We start from the raw sequence: 14567 nt of genomic DNA, 5'->3' as shown, positions 1-14567 counted from the left end.
TGTAACAAAAAGAAAACCCTTGTGATAGCCCACTTGCAGAAGGCTAAGTACATTTTCCATCACTCTTCATAAAAGGGTGACCGGTAATTACACAGCTAATAACTAAAATCAGTAAGAAAGAATTAATCTAAATGGAAAAGAAAAGGTCTGAGAATAATTTGGAAATACTGCAGTTCACCTCATCCTCAAGTATGCCTGTACAACATCTCTCCAGAAGAGCTCTATACTAGTCATTGACTGTACTAAGGCTCCCTTGATTGTGATAGGAGCCTACACCCTTGCGCAGATATAGATGGCTACTTTATAGGCAGCTAAATTTAGGTGAAATGAGTCCTATCTCCATAGTGACAGCTGGGCCTGAAGAAGTGCATATGATGATACCTTGAGAACGGAGTGAAGCAAGCTCAGAGCTGTTAGCTTCCTCTGCATAATCTCAGAAGTTGTGTGAGAAATGTGTGACCACATTGCTCAGATTTAAAAAGCCAAAAAATGAGGAAGAGACAAACTCTGGGAAAAATACTGTCATTAAAAAATCCTACTAATGAAATAGTTTTTAAATCTATATTGCTTTATATTTTTGACTGTTGGCTATTAATTTCTATAACAGGGCAACAAGTCTCATAGAGAAGCAGAAGATCAAGTAGTATATTTTAATTTTAAGAATGTTATTGACATTAAATCATAACATTTTCAAAAGTAAATTAAAGTGAAACTATTTCAGGGAGAGTGCAGACTACCAGCGGTGGGGAGGAGCAAAGGGGGGGTGGGGTGGGGGGGGAATAACCACAAACCTTAAGATTAACTTTTAATCATTGATCTCCAGAAGTATAATCAGTGAGATTTCATCTGGATCTGCTCTTGGCCAGGTAATGGCCCATGTCACTAACGACTTGGATAAAGAAAAAGTCTTTCAACCTTGTAGACAATAATAAGCCCAGACAAACAGGTAACACATTGCAGGACACATTAAATCCAGAATGCTGTTGGCAAATAAGAGAAATTACCTGTAGGAGAAAATGCGTTTGGTTTTACATGTGTTTATAAGTGTGAGGTTCTGAGGGGTGCCGTAGACACACTGGAGGGAAGGGATGCCATTCAGAGAGACCCTGACATGTCTTAGATGCAAGCCAACACAAACCTCATGAAGTTCAACAATGTGAAGTGCAAAGTCCTGCACCTGGGTTGAGGCAATCCCAGGCACAGCTACAGGCTGGGTGGAGAAGTGATTCAGAGCAGCCCTGTGGAGAAGGACTTGGGGGTGCTGGTCAATGAGAAACTTAACATGAGCCAGCTTCAGTGTGCACCCACAGCCCAGAAAACCAACCGTATCCTGGGCTGCATCAAAAGGAGTGTGACCAGCAGGTCGAAGGAGGTGATCCTGCCCCTCTGCTCTTGTGAGACCTCACCTGGAGTATTGTGTGCAGTTCTGGTGTCCTCAACATAAAAAGGACATGGAACTGCTGGAACAAGTCCAGAGGAGGCCACAAGTTTGATCAGGGGACTGGAGCACCTCCCCTATGAAGACAGGCTGAGAAAGCTGGGGTTGTTCAGCCTGGAGGAGAGAAGCTGTGTGGAGACCCTGTAACAGCCTTACATATAAACACAATCTCCATCTTCCTGCCTGAGCACAGTCCTCTCAACTATAATATACCATCAATATCAGTGACTGAGGCCCAACATGCCAATAGCTGTGCTCCTTAGCCCATCTTCCAGTGAAGTGGAGGATGTAATAAAATGTTTGATAAACTTAAAAGTCCCATGCCCCAAGTTCCAGTACACAAAGCAATAGCTGGTCCTTCGAGGATAAAAGGTGCATTGATATTTTCAGATGTAAGATGGATTTTTGTGACAATGTGGAATTGTTTCACAGTATCAGTATTCTTATAAGGCTGCAAAGATGAGAGATGTCAATCTAAACTATGCTAATGAATAAGAACAGTATCTAAAACTAAGCAACAATTACAATAAACCTCAGCTTTCCCACGGCTTCTACCCCTCCAAAAAGAAAAGAAGCAAAAGCAGCATCTGGATTTAGAATAACTAATGTAGCCTTGGAAAAGTACATCTGCATGAAGGCCTGCAATGATGCCCTCTGAAAACATCATAACTTTTTAAATTATTCACCTTGCATTGATTATTATTTTTGACAGATCCTAGTTCAGCCTGAACACAGCAATATACAGAAAATACAGCTTTTAATAGCCCTTTTTACAGTTATTTAAGAAACAGGATGTGATATCATGTTGTATAACCATAATACAGTGACTAAACATACATATGCCTGGCTCACTCAGGGCTTACTCACCATAGCAGAATGAAGAATGTCAAAATGAATGACAGAGGAAGATAGCAGAATCACAATGTGCAGTCGCAATTAAATGTCCCTTTTAGAGGTATCATCTTTTGCTTCCTTCACACAACACATGAATGACTATATAAAGCATACCACTGTTTTACATCGATGTGCTTAGTCAAGAAAATCTGCTAATAGAGTTGACAAGTTTCTAACTAGTGAAGCACTCCTAGAATATGTGAAGCCTGAGGAGAAAAACCCAAGGTGACCTTTCATTTCAATTTTCTTTGTTCCAAATTTAGAACTATTAACACCTTTCAAAAGTCTAAAATTTGAAAAAGATTACAGCAGAGTGTGAAACAGAAACTAGTAGTGAATTTGTACTCTCAATAAGCCTTGGCAACCCTTACTCAATCACTGCAAGAGCTGAAAAACAAAGGCAGCTTACTACTTCTGAAACAGCATAGTAGAACTCATTCTACAGGTAAGAGTGCTCAGAAATTTAATTATGAAAAGATTTCCAAAGTAGCTTCAGGTTGTGACACAAAAGGAAAGAATATTCTGGAAATACTCTCAATAATGAAATGGCAGTAAAAGAAACTTGGGTGCATTTTTGTACTCTGTATGTTTTCATGAGTAAACGTCCTTGCACAAGCATAAAAATAGGTTTACGACATCACATTGGTAGATAAATATATTTCAGAAGGTCAGAAGGGCAAAAATTCTTCTGCCTTGAAAGCACTTTCTAGGGAGTTGCAGCTAAAAGTTTTAGATTGCAAAGAAGAAACTGGAGACGCTAAATAGGATTGTGTCCTGGCTTTTGATCAAGGCAGACAGAAAAGAAATAGAGAAAATGTAGAATATCTGTGAAGGTTAGAATAGTCTATAAATGACAACAGGATTTCTTCTGTATACTACTATTTTAAATCTATTACCTACAAAATAGTTAGCATTTTATCTTATTTATGCTTGTCTTTTATAGTGATTACAAGCAATACTCAGGTCATAGGAATAAGTTACTGGATATCTAGCTAAAATTTTGAGTGCTTATTGTTTTCTTTTCACTGCAATGAAGGCAATGTAAAAACAAAATCAGAAACACATCAAAGCATTAACAACCGCAAAATTATTTATGAGTCTGTAGAGATCAATTGAAAAGCCTTTGAAATCACTAAACTTGAAGTCAGAACACAGTACCTTTTAAAACACAAATAGAGAATAAAAATACTTTGATTTACCAGCAAACATCTCAAAGGAATAAAAATATCATACTAATGTTCTAAGAGAAATATTACAAGAAGAGGAGAAAGTACCTCTACAACATTTTCTGCCTCTGGAGCTTCCTGCGCAGATACCACGTTGCAGAACTCTGGCTCCAGTTTGCTTTCTGTTTACTTAATGCCTCAGCTCAAATAGAAATAAGGTGTATCCCTGAATACTGTCCATGCAGCACAACCCCTTATGGTCGGTCTGTCTTCAGCAAGAGAGTTTGAATTTTTTTCTGAGCTGTATTAGACCCTAAGAAAAAAATGAAGAAAATATTTGGGCTGAGTGACCTTTACCTTCATTTTTAATATTTTCTTCAGTTTTAAACATTTTCCCCCATTCTATTCAACCTGTTTATTTCTACTTCAAAAAGGAAGATTTGGAAATCTTTCTCCAGTGTCTGTCCTTAACCCTCTTGCAGATCACTGATGATATAATGGAAAATATTCTTCAGCTCTAACAAACATGTAAACAGAAAATGGGGCTATCCTACACATAGCACCCTGTGTACTGTGACTGCATCTTTGTCATAAGCAGGAGGAAGTATGATTTAAATTAGACTCTCTAAGCCTAATGTGTTGACACTGACAGCAAACTGAGCTCACAAAAGCTTTGGGTCTTATTAGGGAAACAGTAGCTCCCTGCAGTTGTGCATCAACATCTCTGCCTAAGCTTGTCTTTTAGTTCATTTCACACCCTTATTTGTACCTTAAAACTGAGACTCTGCAGTCTGCAATAGAGTTTAGTTTGGGAAATGAAAATCAGACTTCATCACTAGATCACACTGACCGCCTAAAGATGTGTATCACTGGTGCACACCTATCCAAAGGACAACACCCTAAGAGCCTAGTCCACAGCACAAACCGGATGTGTTCAATACCTGTAAAGAGAAAAATTATATGGTTTCCATTAAAAAATGTTTAAGTGGTTTTCTTGATAAAGTTGCTGATTTCATACCTTCAGCAGGAATAGCACTATGTTAACTACTGCTCATTTAAAAAAAAAAAAGGAAGAAAAGCCACAGAAGTTCACTGAGTTTGCTCACCAATACTTTTGTTTCATTGTCTATGATTTATTTATCCTCTGATGGATGAAGGCCAGTTTTTTTTAATTATTTTGGCTAATCACAATTTAATAAGCTTTTAAGATTGAATAATCTCCAGATGGTCTTTGTCCTGTATCGTGTTTGGCAGAGCAACACCTCATCAACTAAAACCTGAAGGGCATCAGTTATACATTACCTATAAAACTTCATAAACTATCAACCAAACCAACTGTGACAAAAGTACGACATACAGATAACAATCACCAGGTACGTTTTTATGACAGAAATACCTGGAGAATCATCAGAAGCTTGTTGTCCTTATCTTCAAGTACAACAGGAAGCAAATCCACACCCAGAAAGCCTAAATTAAAAGGCGTACTAATAAAGTGAACTGATCCTGATGGAGTGCACTTGATATTAGGGAGCCTAAGCAGAAGCTTCCAACATATCACAGTAAGTGTCTTTAGTATTAGAGAAATAAGAGGGGCTTTTCTTCTTTTATCTCATTCTCATGTTTTTATCAAAAGCATGGGGGTATATATTTATGTTACAGAAAAGGAACAGCAGATCACAAAAAAGTGTTTTAACTTGCTTACACTTGCAGACGTGAGAGAGATCAGCAAATGCTGATAATACAGAATAACATGGCGCAAACTGAAGAGGATATTTTAAGTCTTTCAAGTAACTTTGCTGCTCTCTCTAGTAGAGCTCTTTTTAAATTCACTCTAACTTCCACCTGTGGTGGGAAAAGGAGAAGTTACAGCAAAGGAAAAAAGTGCCCATGTTTTCAGCTGTGGTACCTTGTATTACAGCATCCCACAGCTCCTGCAAATCTGGGAAGTCCTGCTTGCCATACGCACAGTTCTTGAAGAATATAGCTGAAAAATTCTATGACTTAAAAGACTTATTTAGAGAGATATAAAGCATCCAAATATGGATGCATTTTCACAAAGTTCTTTTCCCATTCCTGTCACAACATTGATAACTTTCCAGTTCACATTATGGATGTATGAGAGATTCCTAGTGAAGTGACCAAGAGCTTTAGTATGGGGAAAAGATTTCTTGATCTAATGGGACAAGAGACTTCAGTTATCTCACCTAGTCCCTTGAAGAGTTCACACATGATTCAGTTATTGCTTGAAACTAAATCCATGGGTTTGGACTAAAACATATTTTTCAAGAAAATAGCTTGTTTTAATAAGGAGTCCATCCTCAGTTCACCTATCTTAACTCACCACTGCTCATTTTCTTCCTAATAAACATTTTTCACTTTTTTCCCCAGCCTGAATTTGCCTGAAGTCAGTCACCAGCACTACAACTTGTTAAACATTTCTCCGGACAGACTGAACAGGCTTCTGCAGTCAAACTTTGGTCTGCAAGGTGCAAAAGCAGCTGGTGACTTGGAAATTTGCTCATCATAAACATGTTTCAGATATTTTGATTATTGTTATGACCCTTGCCAGTCTTTAAAATCATCCATAAAGTACAAACAGAAGTACTGGAGCTGGTGCCAGGAAAGAATACCCCTCAGTAACACAGAGAAGACATTCAGCTTCATTAAGTCCATGTTTGAAATGCGTATTTTCCTAAAATGTAACAAACAGGAGCCTAAAGGGCTGACTTCATACACTCTTGTCACCTGATGGCTTGTGGCAGGCGCTAGTTATTCCTCTTTTATCGTCTAAAACAGTGACCTGCAACATAATACACTAATCCTGCTTTGGAAATACCTAATTAATTCTAGTTTAAATTGCAAAAAGTAACAAGTAAAAATTAAACCTGCGCATTTTCAATCTGAACAACTAAATTTGGGAAAGATTATAATTAACAAACTCTTACAATAGAAAGAGTTGTATAAATTTATATATAGGATTATCCACATATGGCACCCTTTACCTCCATACGTGGATAACCATTAACATTTATATTCTCGTGGTAGCCCAGAGCATAATAATATCAGTTATAAGCAAACCAGTGTATTATTTGCCCCAAGTAAACTAATGAAAATGGATGATATGTATTTAAATCATCTGTAGATACGTTTGTAAGTGCAGGTGTGTCTCAAACAAATATTTGGCAGGGAGAATTCTTGGTCACAGTCAAACAGGGTGATCTTCAGCAGCTCATGTGAAGATAAGATTTTTCACGTAAAAAATAAGATTACAGTAATACCTCTATATGTTACTGATATGTTTGAGTGCTGAGGCAAATAGATGAAGTGACAGGATAACCTAATAAGAAGCCAACAAGACCTCTGGAAACAGATAGCAGGATTAGTGCTTGGGCTGCATTCTCTGCATAAACTCTGTTCATCTCAAGGTAGTTGATTTGTCACCCAGTTTTTCCATAATTCAAAGCTATTTAAATTTTATTATTTAAATAAACAATGCAAAATATACTTGATTTTGGTATTTTATAAGCAAGTTCCGCAACTGTTGATGCTCTGATCTGGGTATGGAAGAGATATATTTTCCCTCCTGACAGGTGAAAGGAGGGAATGTAGCATATAATTATTACACATGAAAAAAGCAATATTCATTACATAAGAAATGTAAAAAACATAAAAAGGAAAAGAGAATATACAGAGAAACCTCCACAGTTCCTCAGTTACTATGTCTCAAAAAATAAAACACCTAACTAGATTGTTGCCCTTAACACATCAGTTATTAGCACTGCCTCTTCTCAGGCCTTTGTAGATATAGCCTTACCCTGCTGTACTCAGTAATTCAAGTCTGTCACATACACTCTCTCTTTTCTGTGCTACATTTTGATCACACCACACATCAATGGCTCTGAAGACCCTGTATGTCTTTATTGTGTCCATCCAAAGTGCAGCTCTCTCTACTGCAAGATTTTCAAACAGGTACTACATTGCAGTTTCTCCTGAAGCCCAGGCAAACTAAATCAACACCATTTCTCTTAACTAGATAATTTCCTCCATCAAAGATATCAGATCAGTACAGCGTGATCTACCTTTAGAGAAACGTATGTTCCATTTTATTGTCAAAACTTAATTACTTCTTTTCTTTAAAATCTATTCTAAAGCTTTGCATGTTGTTGAGTCAGACTAATGGCCCTATCATTGCCTGGATCAGTTTTCCTGCCACTCCTGGTCCTTCTTTAATACAGGTACAGTATCTGCTAGAAGAGTAACTGATAGTCCTGTAAAATGCATGATCTGAAGCAATCGAGCCGCAGTGGATTGAGCATGGCCCATTACCCACTAGCACCAAAAGCATTTGTATGTTGAGATCTGGGTATCTAACAATCCTGCTAATAAGAAAGCTGCATTTTTTCAAAGGCTTACTTGATCAAAGTGAGCAGTTTCCATTAATCAAAAAGAAAAATCAAAGTCAAATCATTTTCCATAGCCTTGACAGTACTATAGCTGTTCAAAGAAAATTCACTATAACTTAATTTTCAATGTGGGCAAAGCGCCTGCATTCCGCAGACTTGCTCTCAAATACTTGAAGTGTTTTGGCTGGCTTGAAAAGAAAAACGAATGCATTCTTTCTTCTCATTTGAACTATTTAGTATAATCATAGAGGCTTCCACTTCAGATTTTCTGCTTTATTGATCTTCAAAACAATTTGCCATGTTGGTTAACTCAGTGATGAATTCTCTTAAAGGTAATATCCCTATACTCAAAGTTCTGTCAGTCCCTGTGTACACATACGAAAGGAACTGGCATATGCACTTGACTGATCATGGGGTTTTCTCCTTACATAGAATTTGAATTTATTCTTCCTTAATAGAAGCTAAAATATATGAATATGTTACAAAAAAAAAAAAGGAATAAAAGGCATTTTTCTTCAGTGCCCCAAGAGAAAGCCAGAACAGGGCTCATCTGAGGATCTTAGAGAATTTCCTGTCTTCAAGTACTAACAGATGAACGGCACCAAAGACTAAAGCCTTAGCAGGTATAGGTAAAAATCTCCTAATTAGTGTTTCCTTCCTCTGGAAGAATTAAACCTCTGGATATGGGGTGATTGCAGTCTCTGTGGGCTATTTTCTCCTTTGCTGTGGGCCAACAGAGACCAAAAGAGCATCAGTAATCAATAGATACAGCTGCTTATCACAGGTTTTCAAAAGAACATTTATGCAATGCTTTGTTTGCTTACCTATACACAAACTGTGTTTATTAATTGGCATGTAGATGTGTAAGCATCTTGTTCAAGCCTGGATATAGCAAGCTTACTAAAGCTGTATCCTGAATAAAAGCTTCCTCTAAACTTCAGAAGTTCACATGTAAATTTTGTTTCTGCCTTTTGGGGGTATTTATACCATGATCATATATACGGCTATGACTCTGCTTTTACTTGCGCTTCTTAACATATACTTTCTAACATCCACTTGATAAACTCTTAGTTAAATAATTATCTATTATATCTAAGGTTCCTCTAGGATATTCTTACAACCATTGTGTTAGGGGAATGCTTCTGGGTTCAAGTATGTATCCAAAACCTCATTCCTTAAAGAAGTCACACATTTCAGGGTAGCCAACAAACAGGTAGAGCAAGAAACAGTGCCAAACATATAGCAGAAAGTATCAGATAAGCTTACCCTTCTGCTGGGGTTTGTTTCAGAGAAAAGATCAAGAATGACAAGTTTCAAGAAGTTTTTGATTGAATCCTTACAGGCAAAGCAAACTTGATCAAACCCGTGCTTTACTCATTTTTCTATAAAGATAAGAACTGTAAGCCTCCATATGGGGTCATTCAATAAAAAACTTTGGTTTATATACTAACATTGTTTTAAGGATGAATTTTTCATGTTTCCTTGCAATTAGGGAAGAATAGATTTGTTCCTCTACCTTTCTTTGTTCACTTTTAAATGTATGTACATATTTTATGTGTTCTCCAAGTCTTTTTTGTAACACTTCAGTTATACTTTGACTTTTCTAAATGAGCAATTGTACCTATTCTTTATTTGTTTACTCTTTCCCATGGGGACATGGCAAAAGAAACCTCCTACTGATTAAAGAAAGACTTTCTACAGAGAAATTTCCAGACATTTTTACTGTCTTTATTCTACTGTCTAAATTCTGAGATCTAGTAGTTAGTAATTTTAAGTTGAAAAACTAAGCTAAATAAAACACAAGAAACCCAAGATGCAGTTCTCTTAGGAAAATAGAAACACAGTTCAAATAGCCCTGTGGCAATTAATGAGCTCCTGTATGACTTTCATAAGCAACAGTCTTCTGACTGCTGACTACTGATACAGGTTGGAGCACAGATAGATTACTTATTAAATTCCGTCATTATCTACTAATGTAGAAAACCTTTGAAGTTTGTCAGAGCAGTCTTGCAATGATTTAACTTTGCCTTTGTTCAAAAGTGAGACATGTTTAACGTTAATATATTTCACTCTGTGGATTCTTTTATCATGTTTCTCAGGATTATTCATTGAAGTGGTGAAAGAACACACAATGGTCTATTATTCCGAGATGGGGTTGGTCATCTCTGCATAAACAGTTTCCTGTTCCTTCCACAGATCTTTGCAGTGTACCTGAAAGACATTCACATCCACATGGAATTTCACTGCACTACAGGTGCCAGACTGCAGGCGCAGAAGTCACTGTTCTGCTGAACTGTTGATATTACTCAGTAATACTTGGCATTTCTACTAAAAGGCTGATAAAGCAATAAGGTTTGATTAAATTTCAGTGTTGGTAGATCTAAGAAGCAGGTTTTGACTCACTGATTTTTTTCAGGATGAGTTCATGTTTTGTACACTGAGCCTGACACTTTTTGCTCTGCAGTAGCACCTTTGATATTGGGGAACCCTGGGACACTTTCTGAAATGTAAACCTGAGGTTGCAACAAATAAATTGCTTAGCTGTCACAAAAAAAGCCATTACAACGTGGTTTGACTGCCAATGCATAAATGTTATTCCAAAGGACGTTCAAAGGCATGGCATGCTAACTGAAATCTTCTTCAGCATACATGACTTCTTGTCATGTAAAATCTTAGCTATAATGCTGTAATAGGGACAATCTTCACCTAAGGAAAGAGAATACAATTAAGAAGATATAATGTTCTTTAGCTTTGGCATATCAGGGCAGTTAATTGTGTCAATAATAGCACAAATGTGTTCTCTGTTCTTCAAATAAATGAAGAATACAGATGTTCCTCCATATGTCATGTGTCCATGTGTCAACATCCACAGGAAAATGAAGGAGACAGGAAAGAGCTACTGAAATAATGGTCCGTTCTCCGAAACTTCATACTCCAAGTAGTTCTCACTAATTAAAATACTAACCTTCTTTAATAATCACTGCATCTCAGTGTGTTTGCTGAATGTTATAGTTAGGGTTTTTTCTAAATGGCCCAAGGGAGCCACAGTCGGTTGCACAATAGGATTATGTTTGCATCACAAACAAACCAGGACTGAGAGGAGATTCTAGTATCCACTGTTAGGCTACACTCTGAAGGGTTCACACTGTAATAATGAGACGTTGGTATCATACTCCTGCACTGAAACATCTGGGGCAACATATTTGACATGATTTCCTGACATTATCATATGTTTTGTTCAATTTTGGACACAGCACTTCACGACAGATTCCATCAAACCAAGGAGGACTTAGAGAGCTTTGGCTTTGATTTTCACTTTCTTGAGGGAGAAAGGAGTGTCTTTTTACAGAGTGTGTTGTTCTTAGCCCCAGCCTCTGCTACAGACCCAGCTACAGCCATGTAGCTGCAGTATAGCAGCAGCAGAGCTGTCTCTGGAGAGCCATCATTACTTCACCATACAAAGGAGATTTGTTCTGCCCTGGTATCCTACAACAGGGGCCAAGAGTCTGTTCTGTATGGAAAGTCTATGTACACCCACACATGCACACCAGGGTTGCTGCTTTTTCATGCTCGACGGTGAATACCACGCAATAGGTGTATCAGCGGCCAGGGACAGACAAGAACAAGGACTTTAATCCTTGATGCAAACAACTGTTAGTAGAGTGCTTCCAAAAGCCTGAAGCACACATGAAGGAAAAGAAAGCTTTACTTTTTTCCAGCATTATGAGCATTTCTCAATCAAGTCAGGGGTCATAATTATGACAAAGATCACCTATCAGCACACTAAGACGATCATCTCATCCAATACCTCTACATATGTGAATATACCACCGGGTGTATTATGCAACAGATGAAGAGAATGCATTTGTCAACTAGGCAGAAGATCTGGGATATGCCACAGAAAGGGGATAAATATCCTGCAACTTACCCTCTATCCACCCTTTTAGACTCCACAGGAAGCTTAATCTGTGTCAACTGTAGTGAAGTTACAATAATGAATAATTTGGTTTCTCTTGCTGCTAAGAAATCAGACCACTGAAATGTTCCGGGCTCCAGTGCAAAGGGAGAAGACTTGTTACAGAAAGGTATAGATGCAGTTCAATTCTTAAAGTTCAATCAGCTGTGGCTAAACTAAAAAGAAATTAAAATAGTGCTGTGTCTTGGGTTTACCAGGAGCCGTTTTGCTCCTTCTTAGTAACTGGTGCAAGCTCTGTGTTTTGACTTCCAGCCTGGGCAGAGAGCTGATAACACCGATTGGTTTTAATTGTTGCTAAGTAATGTTTATTCTGGCCAAGGACTCTGTGAGTCTCATGCTCTGCTGGGGATGAGGGAGGCCGGGAGGAAGCAGAGACAGGACACCTGACCCAAACTAGCCAAAGAGGTATTCCATACCACAGTACGTCATGCCCAGGGAGGTAACTGGGAGTTACCCGGAAGGGCAGGCTCTCTCTCTTCGGGGGGGTCGAACTCGTTCGGTGGTGGTATCATATTCTCTTGTTATTTTCTCTTATCAATATTATCATTGGTGGTAGCAGCAGTGATTTGTGTTATACCTTAGTTACTGGGCTGTTCTTATCTCAACCCGTGGGAGTTACATTCTCCTGATTCTCCTCCCCATCCCTCCATGAGTGGGGAGGGTCGGGGGGGGGGGGTGAGTGGACGACCTGTGTGGATTGGTTTAAACCACGACACGCTGGCACCAGTAAGTGTAATAATTTTAGAAAGCTTCTGACAGTGCTTTACTAACTGTGACAGAAATGTAGTAATCAAGACTGTGGCTGTCAGAAGTTGGTGTAATCTTTTATTTCCCCACTTTACTTATATAGTGAATCACAGAATCACAGAATCCCAAGGGTTGGAAGGGACCTAAAAAGATCATCTAGTCCAACCCCCCTGCAAGAGCAGGGTAACCTACAGTACATCACACAGGAACTTGTCCAGGCGGGCCTTGAATATCTCCAGTGTAGGAGACTCCACAACACCCCTGGGCAACCTGTTCCAGTGCTCTGTCACTCTTACAGTAAAGAAGTTCTTCCTGATGTTAACATGGAACTTCCTATGCTCCAGTTTACACCCATTGCCCCTTGTCCTATCACTGGATATCACTGAAAAAAGCCTAGCTCCATCATCCTGACACCTACCCTTTACATATTTGTAAACATTGATGAGGTCACCCCTCAGTCTCCTCTTCTCCAAGCTAAAGAGACCCAGCTCCCTCAGCCTCTCCTCATAAGGGAGATGTTCCACTCCCTTAATCATCTTTGTGGCTCTGCGCTGGACTCCTTCAAGCAATTCCCTGTCCTTCTTGAACAGAGGGGCCCAGAACTGGACGCAATATTCCAGATGCGGCCTCACCAAGGCTGAGTAGAGGGGGAGGAGAACCTCTCTTGACCTACTAACCACTCCCTTTCTAATGCACCCTAAGATGCCATTTGCCTTCTTGGCCACAAGAGCATATAGTGTAGGCGAACAGTGCTTGGATCCCAGCCTTCAGACCATAATTCTTTATCTGCCCACAAAATTTGTTTGGGTGTTGTTTTTTTTTCTTAACAAGCTTCCTCATTGCCGTAACTGTCTACATACTTTTATCAACTCGGAAACCAAAGTTTCCTGATAGTCTGCATGCTTTTCTTGGAATATTGCATTCACTGCTCAAACCCTGCCATTGTGCTAATAGGTAATAAATCAAAGACTATGAAATCACAAGAAGAAAAAAATGAAGGGCTGATCAGAAGAGTCCTCTGGAAGTCACTTGGTGCACCTTCCTCCTCAAAGTGGGACAATCACTGATACCAGATCAGACCACCCACAGTTTTGTCAAGTGTTCAAGGCCAGGTTGGATGGGGCTTTGAACAACCTGGTCTAGTGGAAGGTATCCCTGCCCATGGCAGGGGGTTGGAACTGGATGAGCTTTAAGGTCCCTTCCAACCCAAACCATTCTGTGATTCTATGATAAGTCTTGAAAAACTGAAGCACAGCAAGTTAGAGGGAACCACAGGAGGGTACTACTACACATCAAACAGTGTGTTCATTCACTGGAACATTTCACTGAGACGTATTAACGGTAAGAAGATAAAAGCCCTTGGATACTGTTCTGATCACATGTATTTCTACTCTCTAGTCTTTGTAATACAGCATAAGGGTGTCTGAAGACAGCTGATGAAAATAATCTCCTTGTTTATCTTTTACATACTTTGCAATATAGAACGCCCATTAGCTGTGCATTTATCATTGCTTTAACAAAATCACAGAACAAATTGGATCATTCAACACAAATCTGACGTGAACAAGACGTGTTAAGACAGGCAATATTAAACAATAGCTATCTTTTTCTCTGTTTCGTAATAAAGTTTTCACCTAAACAAGTGCTCCAAGCTAAGACTTAAAGCCTCATGAAGGGTCACAGATGATGTTTCACTGCTAGTAGAAGTGTTAGCTGTGAAAATAGTATAGTGGGATTGGAAGTGTAATCACAGATAAGGCTGTCATCTAGAAGGTTTGGAAACTGCTAACAGGAAGCTCTCCCTGGCACTCAGAGTAAGTTATCCCACTGAAAAAGTTCACACTGAAAGGATCAGTTCACACTCACTAGATTCCGGCAAGTTCAGGAAGGAATTGTGCTTAATGAATAGTCTGGGTTGGAAGGGACCTTTAAAGGCCACCTAG

The sequence above is a fragment of the Lathamus discolor genome, chromosome 6, assembly GCF_037157495.1.
Source record: "Lathamus discolor isolate bLatDis1 chromosome 6, bLatDis1.hap1, whole genome shotgun sequence".
Taxonomy (NCBI): domain Eukaryota; kingdom Metazoa; phylum Chordata; class Aves; order Psittaciformes; family Psittacidae; genus Lathamus; species Lathamus discolor.
This window is presented reverse-complemented; position numbering follows the sequence as displayed.